General features: G+C 39.5%; 2 non-coding genes across 2 annotated transcripts; both read left to right on the forward strand.

The window, feature by feature from the left end:
* Positions 1-221: 221 nt before the first annotated feature.
* Positions 222-371, forward strand: LOC121498412. Its single transcript, XR_005989778.1, has one exon. It is a non-coding gene; the product is annotated as a U12 minor spliceosomal RNA (small nuclear RNA).
* Positions 372-13,431: 13,060 nt separating this feature from the next.
* Positions 13,432-13,504, forward strand: TRNAF-GAA. Its single transcript has one exon. It is a non-coding gene; the product is annotated as a tRNA-Phe (tRNA).
* Positions 13,505-19,694: the final 6,190 nt, after the last annotated feature.

The following is a 19,694-nucleotide window of genomic DNA, read 5'->3' on the forward strand; positions in this document are numbered from 1 at the left end:
GTTTGGGGCAGCCTGGGTGGCTCAACGGTTTAGCACCACCTTTGGCCCAGGGTGTGATCCTAGACACGCAGGATCGAGTCCCGTGTCGGGCTCCCTGCATGGAGCCTGCCTCTCCCTCTGCCTGTGTCTCTGCCTCTCCCTCTCTGCCTGTGTCTCTCATGAATAAATAAATAAAATCTTTAAAATACACTTTATAAAAAAAAGAAACAACTGTTGGATGCTAATCTTAGACTTATGAGTAAGGAAAATGACAATTCAGAGTGATGTCCAAATCCTCACTACTAATGTGAGATGAATTTTTGAGTGGGTAAAGGTTGAGTCTAAGGTGACCTGCCTACTTTGTGGGATGCCTGGGAGTTGTGATCTTTCCCTCCCCATTGACACTGAAGGAATAGACTGGTATGAAGGAAATATATATGGGGTGAGAAGGTATAAAAGAAAGACAAAAAGAAAGAAAGGAAGGAAGGGAGAACTGTTGAATTCATCCTTTTAGTTCTATCATTTTTCGGTCTTTATTTTTTTGTGTGCTTTTTTTGGATTCATTTTGTTTGTCTAAATAACTGGGTTAGCTGTTTCATTTATTTATGACATTCTTACCTGTTCCCTGCCACTCCATGGAGTCAAGTGAGATTCAAGGGGGGGTTCTGTATCCCCTAGCCCAGCCCAAGCACATAGATCTTTTTGTTCCATACTATAAGTCATTGGCTTCATGGATGCTTCATTGCTTTGAAGAAGTCTGTGCTTTGCCAGCTCTTCCCAAAGTTCCCAGCTCACTTCATGATTTGGTTATTTAGTGTTTTCCATTCTCCTCAAAGACTGAGTTGCCATTATTGTTTATTTTTCTTCATGTGTTTGGTTCGTTTCAGAGTGAACGAAAAGATAGAGGCACCTTTTATCTACTATGTCATTCAAAATCTAATGTACTAATTATATCACGTTTGATTTGGGCAAACTATATTGTTAGCTGCTAATTTTTAACAAGTTTGTGCAATTTGTGGGAACAGCTACTTGCCCATATCACTTGCTCAGACCATTCCTCAGAACCATCATCCAAAATCTTTATTATTTTTGACAAACTAAACTTCACTACCATTCTACCATTAGAAATAGCAAATAGAAAAATCCCAGTCTGATGAATTAATAATTTAAAATAGTGCTTTTCTCTCCACAGAGCATTTCATGAGTGATGAGTTCTATACACCTGGTGGCTCAGTGTTTCTGATGATTGGAGGTGAAAGTGCCACCAGCAAAACATGAATGTCAAACAGCATCATCTGGGAAGCAGTGAGAAATGAGACCCCTCTGCTCTCTGTGGAACACAGATTTTATGGACAAAGCCAGCCAACCTCACACATTAATGAGTTGTTCATACACTTTTCTAAATAAAATATACTCTTTGTGTCCTTAAACTACAATATCATATTCAGAATTTAAACTTGAAACTATATATACCTCGTCAGTCTCAAAATTCTCTCCTGTTAGGCTGAGAAGATTTGAAATTAATGAAATTTAAACTCTGAGAATGACCCGCCACTCGGAGGCAGTAGTGCCCATTTTATTAAAAACAGTTTGTCATTGTTAAGTGAAATGTCAAATTTTGGCTTGCAGTGGCAACACAGGGGCAGGATAAGGAGACCTAGCTACTCTTTAAGATCTTATTCTTCCCACTTAGTATTGTTATTTTTTGTGTGGTAAAAAAGTGTGATTTTTTATCAACTTATAATTAATATATAAGCAATCAGACAAAATGAATTATAAGATGCTTCTAAAAGTTTTAAGAATATCAAAAATTTGGTGCAAAGAGTTTTACTCTCATTTTCAAAGGAATATGCAATGCTTTTTACAACCCTGAGAATGCCATTAATGTCAGTGAAATGAGATTTTTATTACATGAGTTATAATTCTTGTTACTGTTTAACAGAGAAAAACTATTAATAACTTTAGGTTAATAGTGTAGGTCTCTTCTTCGCTTCAAAAAAAGTGATTTTTGGAATTCTAAGTTACTATTTTATGATGTGGTGACAGTCCAGTAATTCTCTTAGCTCTACCTTTCTTCTGTAGAAACTGTGATTTGTGTGTGGGTGTTGTCAGAATTTTGTTATTCCACAATAAGTTTCAAGAATAGGTTTCCTATATTGTCATGAGCATTTTTCAAAAATGGAAGCACTTGTATTGACCGAATTCACAGCTTGTATTGAGGAAGTCAGAAAGAGTGATTGACTAATACTCTCCATATAATTATACTCTCCATATAATTAATCTGTGACCCATCAAAGGGATCCAATCACTTGTTTTGGGGTAGAGTTGCTCCTTACTTGCTGGGATAAATCTTATTAGCCCTATGTGTACTCCTCCCTTCCCCATTGGCTACAGAAAATCCTCTGTTAGCCAGGTCCCTTTCTCCCCACCGCCTGCTCTACCTTCTAATCACAAAGGAGGAGAAGTCCATGTTGGGCAGAAAGGCGATTAGATTAAGACACATAAAGAAAAGATTCTGACCAGAGGGAAAAAATGGTGCTTAAGTTGGTGCTAAGAAGAGAGAAAGGGTTTGGTGGATGAGAGTTTCCTCAACAGAATTAGGAAGCAGAAGAAGGGACTCAGCTGAGCTATGACCTTTAACCCTTTTGATGTGCTTTGAGGTGCACCTGGTAAGACTAGACTTCCCTTTCCATTGCTGTTGGTTATTGGATGGTGCTTCTTTATTTTAAAAAAAAATTTTTTAATTTAAAGATTTTATTTATTTGAGAGAGAGAAAGAATGAGCCGGGGAGGTGCTGAGGGAGAAGGATAAGCATAGAGCCCAATACAGGGCTCAATCCCGGGATCCTGAGATCATGACCTGAGCTGAAGTCAAATGCTTAACTGACTGAGCCACCCAGGCACTCATCTTTTTCTTTAAGCATGACCTCCTAGGGGATGCCTGGGTGGCTCAGTGGCTGACTGTCTGCCTTTAGCTCAAGGCATGATCCCAGAGTCCTGGGGTCAAGTCCCACATCAAGCTCCCTGCAGGGAGCCTGCGTCTCCCTCTGCCTGTGTCTCTGCCTCTCTCTGTGTGTCTCTCATGAATAAATAAATAAAATCTTAAAAAAAAAATAAACGTGACCTCCTAGAGTGGACCCTAAGCACTGTGAAACACCCCTGTCATACCTTTATCCAAAGTATCTCTCTATCTATCTAGAATGGAAATTTTAAGATGACAGTGATTATGAAATCACTATTTCCTTTTGAAACAATAATTTTTAAAATAAATGTTTAAAGAGCAAAATGTTTAGCGTGCATTACTTTGTCCTGCACTATTTGTCATGCTGCTATGTCTATGATTATCATGCAATATGACAGGGATTCTTGCTGTATTGACACTTGTATAACATTTGTGAATCATATCAGCCTCTGTCTTTCAGTGGTATTTTTTTTTCTGGTTTTAACATTGGCATTTGGGGGGAAAGCATAGAAGATATATATAAAAAAAAAGAAAGGAATGTTACTCATAATCTGACCTCTTAGAGGTACTTGTTGCTAAACTCTTGCCTTATATTTGTTTATTCTTTTCTTATGGCTAAATATGTAGAACTTTTTTTCAAAACAAACTAACTGTATTTAAGGTTTTATACCCTATTTGTTTTTCTCTACTAACGTTGTTGAAGCTGGGAAATCTAGTTTTAATTCTATGAACCTAGCTATTTTTTTTTCTAAGAGAAGAAAAGGAGACTGGATATTTGGGGCCAGCTAGCATTCTTTGTCACAGGCTTCTAGCAGTGGAATATGGAAACAAAAGCTCCTTTTGCCTTCTAGAAGGCTCTGATATAGGTGGTCAGTGTGCTCCTCAGAAATGTTCTCTTACTTCATTCTCTCCAGTAGTGCACAAGACTGTCTGGCTCATCTAGCTTTTGCCAACATTTAGTACCATCATTGAAACAAATTGTTTGACAGTTTGATAGGAGAAAAAAACAAGTTGTCACTGTATTTGCATTTTCAGCCTTATTAGTAGGACTAAGTTTTTTTTCATGTGTTCATTGGGCATGTGCATTCCTTCTTTGTGAAGTGCCATTTTATATGTATTTAGCCCATTTATGATGTCTGCATTCAGTCATTTGGGATATTATGCTGCTTGAAATTAGTATCTCTAGCAAAGAGAGAGAGGGCATTTTGTGTACATGTGTGTTAAGGATTAAAAACGACTTTAACACAAACAGCAGCCTTCCTTAGGGTTGAAGAAAACCTTACTGAGAAACAACAAAATGGTAAAGTGTTATTTGGCTCCCTTATAACTTAGGAAATTCAAGTCTATATTGTCTTTATCAAGATGCAGCAGGCAAACCAAAAAGACTGGAAAACACCCTCCACATTATTAACCATGGATCTTCTAAATTCTCAGAAAAGTAGTGAAGCAATGCCAACTTATCTCATTCCAATAAGAGCTACCCTTAGAGTCAGGCCAATAGCGAATTGTCCAGTGTGGTTGGTGGGCCCAGTGCCCAAGGGAAGGCTGTTTTGTGATGGGTGGAGCTTCCATCAAGGGCCTAGGATGGGAAGGACATACACAAATGAGACTTGAGAAATGAAAGCTCCTCCTCCTTCTGCTGTTTGCATTTATGTGTTACTGTTAACCAGAAGATCCTTGTGCCGACTTTCATTCAAATGTTCCAAGGGGATATAAATCTCAGTGTGCTTTCAACATTTGCTCTTTGGCCAAAAGGTCAAGCATGTATGAAGTGACATGTCATTGTGTTCAAATGGTTGTCATAAGAAAGTGTGGTTGTGTTTTAACTGCAGAGACCTAAAAAAAAATTAATTGTAGAGACCTAAGTACCTGCAGCCCCTGTTACCTCAGGAGCAGGCAAGCCTTGCCAACTTCCCAATCGTTGTGGTGGTGAAAATGGGTTCATCAAAAATAAGTGGGTCTCATTTTGTTGTTCCTAAGCAGGATCCGTCATAGTATGGTTGAGAATAAAATACACTGATCTGTTTGCTGCTGTGGGCAATAGTGCACCAATCCAAGCAAAAGTTGACTTTTCTGGGAAAGATACATTTAATATAGAAAAATATTTCTGTAAGTGGGTTGATCACTCACAGGATATCCAATTTAAGCTGTGTCTACCCCAAGGCACCATGTAATACACCATGAGAGATACCTAGGCTACACACAGTCGATAGTTGTTTATCCATTTCTTTTTTTTTTTTTTAATTTTTTTTTAATTTTATTTATTTATGACAGTCACACAGAGAGAGAGATAGATAGATAGAGGCAGAGACATAGGCAGAGGGAGAAGCAGGCTCCATGCACCGGGAGCCCGACATGGGATTCGATCCCAGGTCTCCAGGATCGCGCCCTGGGCCAAAGGCAGGCGCCAAACCGCTGCGCCACCCAGGGATCCCTGTTTATCCATTTCTAAAGGCAACTGGCTGATTTGGTTTTAAAATGGGTGATCTCAATTGTGACTTAGAATTTCCAAAGAAATGAAAGAAAAGCTTTTGGTTTTGATGGGCATAGCTTTCTAATTTCAGAGTTGCCTTTTAATTCTTCTCTCTTCAATAGCTTACAAGAATTAACTATTGATGGTAAATTGTATAGAATTACTCTCTTGGGATTTGGGGCTGCATGTGACTAAACGCCCATCATTCCAATTAAACTGAGAAAGACATTACACTTCTTCTAATCAAATGAATACTTCTGAAGCAAATAATCTCATATTACATTTTAGGCAGGATTTGCTATAGTATTAAAATGTTTCAATAGTGAACAAGTTTTGAATAGCAGAGTATTTTCAATTTCTGCAGTCTTACTACATGCTATTGACTTCTAAGCCTATAATGTCACCAAGCTGAATCTTTATTCTCCTGCCTCTTTTAGGCAACAGAGCTGTGTCCTAGTTGATTAATAGATCAAGACTTGCAGAATAGGGATGCCTGGGTGGCTCAGCGGTTGAGGTCGAGCATATGCCTTTGGCTCAGGGCATGATCCTGGAGTCCCAGAATCGAGTCCCACATTGGGCTTTCTGGATGGAGTCTGCTTCTCCCTCTGTCTTTGTCTCTGCTTTTCTCTTTCTGTGTCTCTCATGAATAAATAAATAAAATATTTAAAAAAAGACTTACAGAATATGGCTGCACTTCTCTACTCTATTATTGACTTTTTGTTCCATCCCAACGAAAGTCATTTAATTTCTCAGTTTCTATATCTCTATATAAAAAGGAGGTCCCAGGGCCCTTAGAAGAATTGCATTGTTCTGGTGTTCTGGTGCTTGAATTATCAAAACTAAATCATATTAAATGACTTTGTGTAGTTTCTTTTCTACATCCTAGAATATCTTGAAGCCATTCAAAATTCTCTGCCTGCACGTAATAGGGAGCCCCAAGAAATGGTGAGACTGGCTTCCAAAGTCATGGTGGAGAAATGGTGAGACAGGCTTCAAGGTCATGGTGGAGAAATGGTGAGACAGGATTCAAGGTCATGGTGGGAATGCTGGAAAGCCCAGAATCTGATTAAACTGATTAAAGTTTAATCAAGTTAAAGTTTTCAAGTAAGTTTTCAAGTGTGTCATAATACAGAGTCTCAGTCCTGAAAACTTGACATGGACTTGAATTTTCCACCATTACCAACATTTCCCTTAACTAAGACTTATTCCTTTAAGGAAACTTTCCTAGGTGTAGCACTCCCAAATAATTTTGATAGTTTATCACCATCATGTAAGGTCCCAGTGTTAATAGATAGTTTTCAGGTTGGAGGGAGAGTAAAAGACCAGAGAAAGAGATGTTGGATTCCACAGTAGAAAGCTCAAGGAGGACAGGTGAGAGTAGGTGCAGAAGGGTACCTGAAAGTCCCCTAGAGAAGGAGCAGACACCAAGAGGGAAGGGAATAACACTGGTCACCAGCCCACGCAGTATTTCTCTTACATTAACTGTGAGGACTTTGGGCTGTTGGAACTATGATGTGGTTCTAGGGGTCTCTCCAGGGCTGAGCACAAGTATCTTTTCCACTGGAGGTGGTTTTTCCTCTTACACATGAAAGTCTTGTGGTTGGTGGATTGCTTTGAGTATGGCTTTATTTTTTAAATTTATTTTTAAAAGATTTTACTTATTTATTTGAAAGAGAGAGAGAGTACAGAGGGAGAGGGAGAACCAGACTTCCCGCTGAGCAGAGAGCCTGGCATGGGGCTCAATCCTAGGACTCGAGATTATGATCTGAAGCAAAGGCAGAAGGTGCCACTGAGCCACCTAGGTACCCCTGGAGTGAGGTTTTAAATGAGAGTAAAAGAGCTTTTCCTCAGAAAATAAGAGAATTCTATTGAAGAGAAGAATGTAGAAGAAGAAAATAAGATATAATCACAGGATAGAAAGTAATGATTCTCAATGTTTCTTTGAAGAGTGATCACATGTCTGTCTTGCAAGCCAGCCCCTCAAAGGTTACATGTGGTTGTATACTTTAACAGGTTGTAGGGTTAAGAAAAAAGGGGAGGGCCTAAAAAGCAGTTTGTTATTTCAAATGCTAAAGAAAATCAGGGGCACTTCCGAAACTGTCTGAAGATCTACTTTGGAAAATGAGGATTTTGCTAGCAAGGGAGGGGCCTGAGACATAGAAACCTTGTGTTCAGACTTTGTCAACCGTTACACACAGTTTTGTCCCTCCCTTAGCTTCCCAAGGATTAATTTTCATAATCAGATTCACTCATGTGGAGGGGAAGGAAGTAGAGTCAAGAGAGATCATCCCCTTAAATATTGCTTTCTAGGTGGCAAAGGTCACCTGACAGTTAACCAAGGGCCAACTCAAAGGTTCTAGATCTTGGCAGAGAAGTGGGAAGTGAATTACTGGGCTTTTTGAGGCTCATGAAGTAACCTGGCGGTTGTGACCAACTGTATCATACAAGTTAAGGGTAAATTAAAAACTCACAAAGTTTGGGTAAGAAAGTCTATGGGGGTAGGGGGCAGGAAACCCCAGTTTAGAAGATCATTTCAAGGCACCTCACAGCTGTTCTAATCAATCACTCTGGCACCTAACACAACAGAATCATGATGGACAACCTTTTCTTTTAATCAGATGAAGTTCCTTGTTATTTGGTTTAAAATTTTTATGAACTTTAAAAGAATTTCATGACCAATTAAAATTCCCTAGGTGGAAGCAATTTGTAACTTAAGTTGGTATTTAAACCACTTTTCTAGTTACTTTTTTTGGAATTCTTTAACACTTGACTTGATGTATTGGAAACCAGGGTCCTATGGAGCCTATTAGAGGTTCGTTCCACTGTGATTCAGAGCATGAGAGATGCTCTGGTTTGTGCTACAAAAGAGCTCCTAGCTCCATAAACTGTAAATTCACTGGTGAAAATCTAGCACCTCTAATGAGAAGTTAGCTTAAAATACACAGCCTGTCAATGGTGAATCAGTCAGCAGCAGCAGAGAAACATACTGGGAGAACACGGCACATAGGGATTAAGACTTTTGGTAGAAGCTACAAGTCTTTCAGGCACAGGGGCACCAACCTGAGTCCTGAGGGTTGTTCTCTGATGGTCATAACCACCCCTCAGCCCCCTGGTCTCTTCTGTCCCACCCCATGGCTAATGACCCATGGAATCCTAGAAGTCAGGCCTGGCCAGGATCTGAATGACCTAGTTCAGAACTAAGGAAACAGGCCCAGAGATGTTTGACTATAAGATTTCAATATGGCCAATTGGAAGTAAGAATGTAATCGAAGGCCAACGGGCTGTTTGTTCCACTGTGTGAAAGACATGACATTAAGGTCACAGCTAGGTCATGTTCACAACCAAACCTGCATTCGGTATGGCAAATCCACAATGAATGGAGTCCCCATAGTAGTCAACACAGCTTCTAAAAGGTACTCTATCCACTTTCTAGGAGTAAATGATCTGGGGAATTTCCTAGTGTGAAGGATATATGGACCTTGAGTCAGGTTCCGGGTCAGGTCATGGAATGATCATATGACTCAAACTTGGAAACTTGAAAGTCCAGATGGTCCTGGTCCATTCCATTATTCTGCCCTTGGAGCTAGGGTCTCAACCTGACCACCTGGGTCAGGAGGATTCGGAAGTCTGCAGGATTATGAGGTGGTGCCTGGGCAGGGAGGCAAATGGGGCCATGGCAGCTGTGTCCCTAATGTGAGCAGTCACATGGAGGGAGGCTCAAGACTGCAGCAGGTGGGGCCTGCCTTGTAGGTAGCTCAGACCAGCACAGCTGCCTGGACTAGCCTGGAGCTACCTGGCCAGGTCTCCCAGGTAATCCCTACTGTGGACTGATGCACTAGAAGAGAATAAACAGGAATATGAAGCAGATGAAAGCAGGCTTTGTGAAATGTACCTATTAATACGTGAACATCAGAATTTCTGATACTTGACATGCCATGAATTAATTTCCTTGACTGAGGGCGGTCATTATTAATAAATTAGAATCTCAGGTTTTTGCCTCCTAGAGCCAGTGTTTCACTTGTGTTGGGATAAATGGAATGGCAAGCCACATAGGAGAAGGAAGCCTCTGTGGATGCATTCATAAAGAAAGCCAATTTGGAAAAGAAATCCAAAACAGGGTTGTTTTAAATCTAATACCACCATGGTTTATCCTGAGGAAAACCACTTCTGGGCAACAGGCCTGTATGAGCAAAGCTGTTCAAGAGAAATGACATAGACTTGAGAAGATTGGTTTTAAAGATTCTTAGTCTTTCATTCTGACATTTTTTGGGTTTCATTTTGGTAAAAGCTGTTTTTCTGCAGCATTCAGAGGTTTGCTAAAAAATGTCATTTTATTTTTCATTCAAAGGGTCAGGCCTCTCGAACTCTAATGTCTGGTATCCACAGCTTGAAGGTATCCTGACATAGAACAATTTAGCTTTATATTCCAAAGAAACATTTGGAAATGAACCTATGCCTCACCAGGAGCTGAAGCAATGTCCTATTATTTAAAAAATAGATTTTTCTACCAAACTGTTATAGAAAGAAATTGTAACTACAGTGATTATCTGATTATCAGACCCCAAGTTTTGGACAAAAGACTTTGTTACTTTGGAAAATGTTTTATATCCCCAAAGTATCTGCCATATTAATTAGAAGGTTTACATTTGGGACAGAAGTGCGCTTCCTTCCTTCTATAAACATTTACTGCACAATACAAAGAGATTAATAGAGAGTCAATCCTTGAAATTAAAAACAACATCTGAAACAAAAATTCGAATTCTGTCTTTGGTTTCACATCTGTGTATTATTTAATCACCTCTTCAGATGTCCTCTCTAAATACAGTAACATGTTGAGGTACTAGGAGTCGAGATTTCAATATCAGAATTTTGGGGGTGCGAACAATTCAGCCCTAACAGATGTCACCTCCACTTTACAGATGAGGGAACTGAGGCCCAGAGAAACTAGTCACCAGATTCTTACCACACTGAGCCTACCTAAATATCTAAGAAGTGTAGAAATTTGTGACCGTGAAAAAATGATGTTAGATTCAGTCTCCTATGTTAAATCACATAGAATCTATTTTAAACCAATACTAGAATTTAGCTACAACCCTACCGACCCTATTTATTGAGTTTATAGATTTTTTTAATTATTTAGGATAAAAGAATATGAGACTTTAACTCACCAAAGATAACTTAGTTTCAAACTATAGAATTCCTTGGCGACATAAAATAAAGCATTTAAGTTTTTAGAATTTCAGATAGCATACATTCTAAGATTCTAAGATTCAGTTGGCTGATATATATATATATATTTCTTGTTTCTTTTTTCCATGCTTATGAAGCCATCATGATTCTTGTTCTGCCACTTACTAGTCATGTAATCTGGGGCAAGTTATTTAATAGTGTGGTGTGTCAGCTTCTTCATTCATAGAATAGTGATTTCTTCAGTTGAAGGTTATTATGAAAAGCAAATGAGTTAATATATGCATAATGCTTAGAGTTGCTCCTGGTATGCAGAGTAAATACATAATAAGTGTGAACAAATATTATTATAATATCTATGCACATATATCACATATTCAGTTTTGTTTACGAAAGCAGGATCAGTACGCTCTACCAGTATCAATCAGTGCCTTGTTTTCCAGTCTTCTTTGTCCTGCTCGGTGATACTGTAGCTCCCCTCTAACAATATCTCCTTTGCTAGGTGGCATGTAGAGGAAGGGATTTCTCTTTCCCTGAAAAGCACAACAAAAACAAAATAATCCAGTTAAAAAATGGGCAGAAGACATGAACAGACATTTCTCCAAAAAAGACATACAGATGGCCAACGGACACATGAAAAGATGCTCACCACCACTCAGCATCAGGGACGTGCAAATCAAAACCACGATGAGATATCACCTCACACCTGTCAGAATGACTAAAATTAACAAGACAGGAAACAACAGGTGTTGGCGAGGAACCCTCTTGCACTGTTGGTGGGAATGCAAACTGGTGCAGCCACTCTGGAGAGCAATATGGAGGTTCCTCAGAAAGTTAAAAATAGAACCACTCTATGATTTAGCAGTTACACTACTAGGTATTTACCCAAACAATACAAAAATACTATTTTGAAGGGACACACGCACCCCAGTGTTTATAGCAGCATCGTCAACAATAGTCAAATTATGGAAATAGCCCAAATGTCCATTGACTGATGAATGGATAAAGAAGAGGTAGAGTATTACTCAGTGAAAAAAGGAATAAAATCTGGCCATTTGCAACAATGTGGATGGAGCTAGAGTGTATTAAGCTACGTGAAATAAATCAGTCAGAGAAAGACAAATGCCATATGATGTCATTCATATATAGTATTTAAGAAACAAAACAAATGAACATAGCGGGAGAAAAAAGAGAGGCAAGCCAAGACACAAACTCTTAACTCTAGAGAACAAACCGATGGTTACTGAAGGGGAGATGGTTGGGGACGTGGGCTGAACAGGTGATGGGCTCACTTAATTCTATACCTGAAACTAATATTACATTCTATGTTAACTAACTGGAATTTATTTTTTTTTATTTTTTATTTTTTAACTAACTGGAATTTAAATAAAAACTTGGGGGTAAAGAAAAGCACAGCTGCCAGGGGCTTGCAGAAGACCCACTGGTGCTTCCTCTCCAGGGAATTTAGAGGGTACCGCAGTGGACAAGCCCCCACTGGTCAGCCCCCACTTGCTGACTGCAGACGAGCTCTGGCCTATGCCTCCCCAGTGAACTTCTCTGCCACCAGCGGGAAGAGCCACATCTTCTTCAGCCAGCTCTGACTCCCCACGTGGCGTGGTGGTGAGGAGAGGAGTCTCACATTTGTTCCCTCCTTGGCACTAATAAATGCATTTTTTATGAACTTATCATAGTTTCTTATTGCTGCTGTAACAAATTAGCACAAACTTAGTGACTGACTACAACGCCAAATTAATTTCTTACAGCTGTGGAGATGAGATGACCAAAATTAGCGTCCGTGGGCTGAAACCACCATGTCAATGGGGCTGCCCCTTTGTGCTTGCTTTGTCCAGTGTCCTCTGGTCATCCCATTCCTTATGGCCCTTCTTCTCTTCCAATCCAGCAATGCCAGGTGGCCTCCCTCTCACGCTGCCATCTCTTGGCTTCTGTCTGGCCGGCCTCTTTGTTTCACTTGGAAGGACTGCTGTGATTACCTCGGGCCCACCTGGATAATCCAGGATCCTCTCTTCATGTCAGCTCAACTGATGAGCTACTGCCCTCTCCTTTGCCAGCGACCTGAACACGCTGTGTTTTCTGGGGGGTTGGTTAGAACATGGGCATCTTTGGAAGCCCATTACCCTGCTACCACAGCCTTTCAGTTTACTTCATCTGTCTTATTCCCTTTGTGGCTGCCATGTCCCCTTCGCAGTCTCCTTGGAGCTGTAGTCCTCAGCTGGTTTCCAATCCTGGCTATGTCTACACGTCTAGGCGGACACTGCTTTTATGGAGATTGATATTTCATTATTTAAGTGGACTGTGCTGCCAGTTTTCTAGACATTAAGCATATATTAGACAGACATGCCAACTAAAGACATTTTTTTTGACACAAGAAGAGCCCGTGATATGTTTTTAAATGGGAAACACAGATTTCAGGGCAGTTAAAAACATAACCGAAAAAAAGTGAAATTATGTATTACTTCAAGTTTAGAAACAGGGACCTTGAGACTCCTGGGTGGCTCAGTGGTTGAGCGTCTGCCTTCAACTCAGGGCATGATCCTGTGGGTCCTGGGATCGAGTCCCACATGGAGCTCCCCGCTTCTCCCTCTGCCTATGTCTCTTGCCCCTCTCTTTCTCTCTCTCTGTGTCTCTCATGAATAAATTTTTAAAAATTTTTTAAAAATGGAAGAAAGAAACAGGGACCTTGCCTTACACCTCTGTACTATTTGTTAAATGTCTACCTCCAGCTGAACCAGAATATTGACCTTTTTTTTTTTTTTACTGTTATAGCACAAATATATTCCATTATAGTTCTACAGGAACAGCTGCCTGAGCAAGCTGAAATAGCTCAGTTGGGAGAGCATTAGACTGAAGATCTAAAGGTCCCTGGTTCAATCCCGGGTTTCAGCAGTGTTTTTGATGTTTATGCTAAACATACCTTCTGGCAGACTTAACCAACATTTAAGCTGTTAGGGGAATATTAGGCTCTCAAGCAGGCTCTGGGGCACATCACTGGATTTTCAGGGAGGGGTGGTGTTAGGTGTCTTGGGAGGGAGGCCTTTTTATATAAACCCACTAGCTCCGTTGTACTTCCTGACTGTAATAATAATAGCAGACTTATCTAGAATACTTGCTAAGTGTCAAGCTTTCTTCTAAGCTCTATGTATTAACTTACTTAAAATGGCCACTAAGGGGTATCTGGGTGGCTCAGTCGGTTGAGCCTCTGATCCTTGGTTTTGGCTCAGGTCGTGGTCTCAGGATTATGAGGTCGAGCCCCATGTCAGGCTCTGTGCTGGAGTGTGGATCCTGCTTAAGATTCACTCTCTTCCTCTGCCTCAGTCCCGACTCTTTCTTAAAAACAAATGGCCACTAAAATTCTCAGTAATTACTTATTAAATAAGCAAAGCTTGTGCCTGAGTTCTGGAATGGGGTAGGTATACAGTCAATGGTTTTTACTTTGACCATCATTATTATTTCTATTGGCTAGGAACTTCCAAAACTATAGCTATGAGATATAAGTTATTTCTTCTTCTTTTTTGGAGGGGAGGGGTGAGGCTTACACATCATTTCCAATTGACATGAGTTGTTTCTTAGGACCTTCACCTGGCCATCTGTCGTCTGATAAAGCAGTATTCAAGGTCACCATTTCCCTCCTGATTATTTTTAAGTTCTGTATTAACAATTCCTTGCTTTCATATGGTTAATGCAAAAGGATGTTTTCCTACGGGTCTTTAGCTTTTCAGAATAGGATTTAGAGTCTTTTTTTATTTTCCTTCAAAGATTTTATTATTTATTTATTTATTTACTTACTTACTTATTTATTTCTGAGAGATACAGAGAGAGAGAAACATAGGCAGAGGCAGAAGCAGCCTCCCTGTGGAGAAGAGCCTGATGTGGGACTCAATCAACCCAACCAAAGGTCTTCCCTGAGTTTAAAAGCAGCAGCGGTGGGGGGGTATCTTTGAAGTCTCTGAGACAGAATGCAAACTTCCATGTTCTTGTACACATTGCCCTGGGAAGAACGTCAACAGGTATCAGATTCTAGGTTTGTGACCTAGAAAAGGTTCAGAAAAGTGATGCAAAAGATTTCCTCATCACAAATACTTGCTGATAATTTCTGACCTGACCTTTGAATTTTGCCAAGGTGCTGAGTGATAGAAATTTCTTGATTGTGTTTGCCCCTTGCTCAACCCTGTATCAATTGTGAGGTAGATTTCAGGAGGGAGCTCAGATTGTCAACCAACTTTCCTTCTGTCTGGGTGGTGGTCTTGGAGGCAAATTTCCCATAGTGAAGCAGACTGGATTTTTTCTGAAGGCTCCCGTCCTACCATAGGGAATCTTCCATGACCCACCTCCATCACTGGGTTTAATCTGCTGAGGTGGATCCCACTGCTCCTAATTGTTTCTTTTCTGAGGGACATTAAGGATGAAATACCCATGTTATTTTCATTATTCTACTTTTTTAAAAGTCCTGCATTCTTGTTGATGGCATTTGCAGATAGTCTGGATGTCCCAAAGCAACAATGACACCTCTTCTTCCATCTTTGTATTATTTAATGTCTATCACCTAAACGACATCACCATGACTTGGCTGTGCTTTGGTCAAGGGGTAGTGTTTCCAGTTAAAGCCAGGCATTCTCCAGGCTTTGGGCATTTACATAAAGTACAAATGCTGCAGGTTATTCTGTTTTGATTCCTCTTTTTTCCCAAGAATTTAACCATACTTCCAGATAATCTGCCCCCTTAAAAATGAATTGGCTCAGGAATTCAGTTCCCATGATGAGGCTGGAGCAAGGGAGTGGGTTCCCACAAAAGTCTGACAGCTGAAGGAGTGAAGCAAGTGCATGGAGAAACTTCTAGGGTCCAACATCATGGTCCACTTCCAAACATAAAGTCCATTGAGATAGAGGCAGGATCTTGGCCAAAATGATGAGACCAAGTATTTTAGGCCAAACCAGGTGAGAGTCTCAGGGAAGTGGATGGGGAGCAAGCCTTAATGGATGACAGGGCTAGGGTAGTATAAAGGGCTATGAACAAGGTGGAAAGCACTTTTATTTCTTCTCAATAATGTCTTCATCATTATAACATGAGATTTGGGCTCTGTACTATTTGTATGTGTATATACACACATACACACACACACACACAAACACACACACAGTAGTGTTAGTGTCTAAAGGGAATGTGGATGGTACTGACCAATATAGTTGGAAACAGAATCAAGTATTTTTTAAATTTTTATTGTTTTTATGATTTTTAAAAAATTTTTATTTATTTATTCATAGAGACACAGAGAGAGAGAGAGACAGAGACACAGGCAGAGGGAGAAGCAGGCTCCATGCAGGGAGCCCAATGTGGGACTCGATCCTGGGTCTCCAGGATCACACCCCGGGCAGTTTAGCAGCGCTAAACTGCTGCACCACCGGGGCTGCCCTGTTTTTATGATTATCCAAAAGTACAAACTACTGAAACTTTAAACTCTTTATGGAACTATATTGCTTAAAAAGTAAAGATAGGTCCACTCTAATCTCAACCTTGGAGTTAACTACCATTAACAATCTAGTATCTATTCCTTCTCTGGAGTTTTTTCTATGCACTGCTAACATAAAATGAATGTATATAAATGCATGTGCATTTTATACAGAATTAGACCATTAGGTCATAATATTTTTCCGTAGTTTCCAAGCAGTGGGACTGAATGCCTAAAATAATAATGGAAGTTTATTTTCCTTGGTATGTTTTAAAGTTTCTTTTAATGGAAATAAAGTAAAATATTAAAGGAGGCAAACACAAGAAAACTCAAGCTCTAACTACAACGTAATCCGAATTTTAAAAAATCACACTTCTACAAAATTTTTTAAAGATTGTACTTATTTATTCATGAGAGACACAGAGAGAGGGGCAGAGATATAGGCAGAGGGAAAAGCAGGCTTCCAACAGGGAGCCTGATGCGGAACTCGATCCCTAGACCCTGGGATCATGACCTGAGCCAATGGCAGATGCTCTACCACTGAGCCACCCAGGTGCCCCCACTTCTACAAAATCTTAAAATGAGGGGCAAATGAGTCCAGTTAGTAGCAATGAAGATAATAGTAAGTGAAAAATTTATTGAATTTTTGTTCTGTGTCAGGCTCCATTTTGAGCAATTTCCAGGAATTAGTTCATTTAACCAGTGATGAAGAAATCTAAAAAGCAAGTGGTGAATAGGCATTTATAGCAATCTGAGAGATTGTAGAGGGAGCAGTCTACATTCTATGGTGTTCTATAAAGGAATAGGAAGTTACCAATGTCACAGAGTCCAAGAAAGAATTGGTGGGGACTGGCAGTGTGCAGAGCATTTAAAGAAAATGCTGCCATTATCGTTTTAAGGCCAGAGATCATAAATTGTATGAGTATAGTCTGTTCAGTAATATAAGTAGAAAGTTAAATAAGGTGATAGCTTATATATTTATCATTTAACTCATACTGATCATAAAAATACCAAACTTTTTCTTTTAATTTCTCATTCTTAGTATGGTATTTAATTCACAATGATACAAAACACTTTTATAATCTTTATTATTATTAATTATTATAATTTGCATGAAATCGTTTTTAAAACCCCAGTGGCACCCAGAGTAAGCTGGAATTATATTTATAAATCATTCTCTTCAAAAATGTAAAACTTTGGCTAGAACTGATAACTTGGCCAATCTAAACCTGTTAGAAACAGCATCAACTGTTTAAAGCATAGTATTTCTTCCAGCACGAGTTCATTTTGTTTCTACATTTGGGATTTGTATCAGTGGAATAGAAATTAAAATTGTGTTCATGCTTTTCTTTCCCTCGGGATCTGTGAAACTCTCCAAATTAACTCCAAAATGCATTCAACCTATTTCCTGAAAAGTCTAGCGGATAATTTTATGGAGGCTGTTCAGCGCCATAGAGACAACAGAGCTTTTCAGGTAAGCTAATGGAGGAAGAGAAGGACTGTGAGATAGAGAAAGAACAGGAAAGAAAAAGTGGGTATTCTCCTTAAAAAAAAAAAATAAAAGATTTATTTATTCCAGAGAGAGAGAGAAAGAAGGAGAGATAGCAAGCCAGGGAAGGGGCAAAGGGAAAGAATCTTCAAGCACACTCTGCACTGAGCGGGGAGCCTGAAGGGGGCTCAATCTCATGACTCCGAGATCACAACCTGAGCTCGAACCAAGAGTGGGATGCTTAACCAACTAAGCCACCCAAGCGTCCCATGAACATGTGGATAGCCTCTTACGAAAGGGCTCAGAAATTAGGTGTAGATTAGAAAAAAATTAGGCTGAAGAGTCTACTTTTCCAGGTACACAGAGGGTGGGTTTCTCCTTAGAAAGGAAACTAAGGAACACAGTTCTGCAGTCTTGAGAACCTCTAATGGTTTAGTGTAGAATTGGCACAAGTCCAAGGACAAGCACATCTTCTACTGCATTATTTTAAAATTCTACATTTCAACATTCTAATCATCTTTCACATTAAAAAGCTGTAAAAGCTAAGGGGCACGTGGCTGGTTCAGTCGGTAGAGCATGCATCTGTTGATTTTAAGGTTGTGAGTTCGAGCCCCATGTTGGATATAGAGATTACTTTTAAAAATATTTTTTAAAAATGTTAAAAACTGTGAAAGCCATTTCAAAACATACAATAGGGATTACTTTATGCCAAAATGCAGTCACTTCTTGGCTTAAAAAATTTTAAAAAGTAGTCCTGACTGAATGTGACTCGGAGTCCACAAACTTTCTCTCTCTCTCTTTTTTTCTTTCTGTAAGTGGTCCCTTATTCTGTCCTAAATAATTTTCATGTTTATGGTTCCTTTGAGAAGAAAGTTCACAGGAGTAATCAGATATAGCCAATGGGAAAGAATGGTTGCATAGAGACTAGTGCCATGTACCCAACCCTCTCAAGAATCTCACTCCAAAAATACAGTGTCAAAAGCTCTAAAATGTGTGAAACCATCTATATTTACATTCATTCTGAATGAAATACACCTGGATAGTTTTGTGTAACTAATGAAGATTACAATTATCCTCTTTTTTTCTTTTAGAAGCAGCCTTTCCCCGAGGATAATGAAGGTTAGACTTGACAAATGCTACATAATTTGCATATTTTCACTTCATTTGTATGCTTGGCCTGAGTTTTTCTATCAATTTCAAGAACTGAGTTCACTGAATACGCCTTTTTAGACTTTATGGATATTTAAGATCCATATCTACCATCAGCGCCTTTCCCCATCAGTTACCCAGGGGGATTCTTAGCTTCTTTTGCCCACATATCATTAATTTTATGCCTATCAATCTTGCCTTCTGATGAAAAGGAAGGAGGGATTGCTTACTTTATTTCTGGGACATCTCATCTCCCGTTTACTTGGCAGGAATTCTCTGCAAAGATGACAATCCAGGACTTGGATTGCCTACAGTGATCTGGAAAAGCTTTCAGAGGTTATTTTATAGAGCTGATAAAATTTTCTACCAGAAGATCAAAAATACACACTTTGATCTTTTGCCAATTTATCAGCCTTGTAAAAAAAAAAAAAAGTAAATTTGCCCAGAAATGAACATTTATGTTCCCTGAATAGTTCTATATAGTTAACAAATAATGCCTTCCATAAACCAGGGCTTCACTAGTCTCAGCCCTATTCTAAGTAGTTCTGTTCTTTCTCCTATGTAATTTAATAATCCTGTGTTAGACCCATTTTACAGAGGAGGAACCCACATGTAAGGAGTTTCAGTGGTTTGCCCAACATCTCATTGCCAGTGAGTGGATCAGGTCAGCATTTAAACTTGTCTGACCTCCCAAACCCTGGCTTACTTTCTCTGCAACATCCCTTCCTAGATGAGTGTTCTGGTGATCAATTTCATCTGTCATTGGATTAGATTAAAGGGTCAGTATTAATTGCATAATTTCATCCTTACCTTTTTTTCCTAAATTAAATGTTCACACTGTCATGGAGACAGCATTGATTTACTGCTACTGATTATGTGCTAGGCACTCAGCTGGACAGTTCCACATAATTTCATTTACTTGTAATGACAGCTCTGGGGGCGAGCATTATTATTTTCAACTTTAGGGTAAGGACATTGATGTGCAGAGAGGT

This window comes from Vulpes lagopus, chromosome 8, assembly GCF_018345385.1.
Source record: "Vulpes lagopus strain Blue_001 chromosome 8, ASM1834538v1, whole genome shotgun sequence".
In the NCBI taxonomy this organism is placed as follows: domain Eukaryota; kingdom Metazoa; phylum Chordata; class Mammalia; order Carnivora; family Canidae; genus Vulpes; species Vulpes lagopus.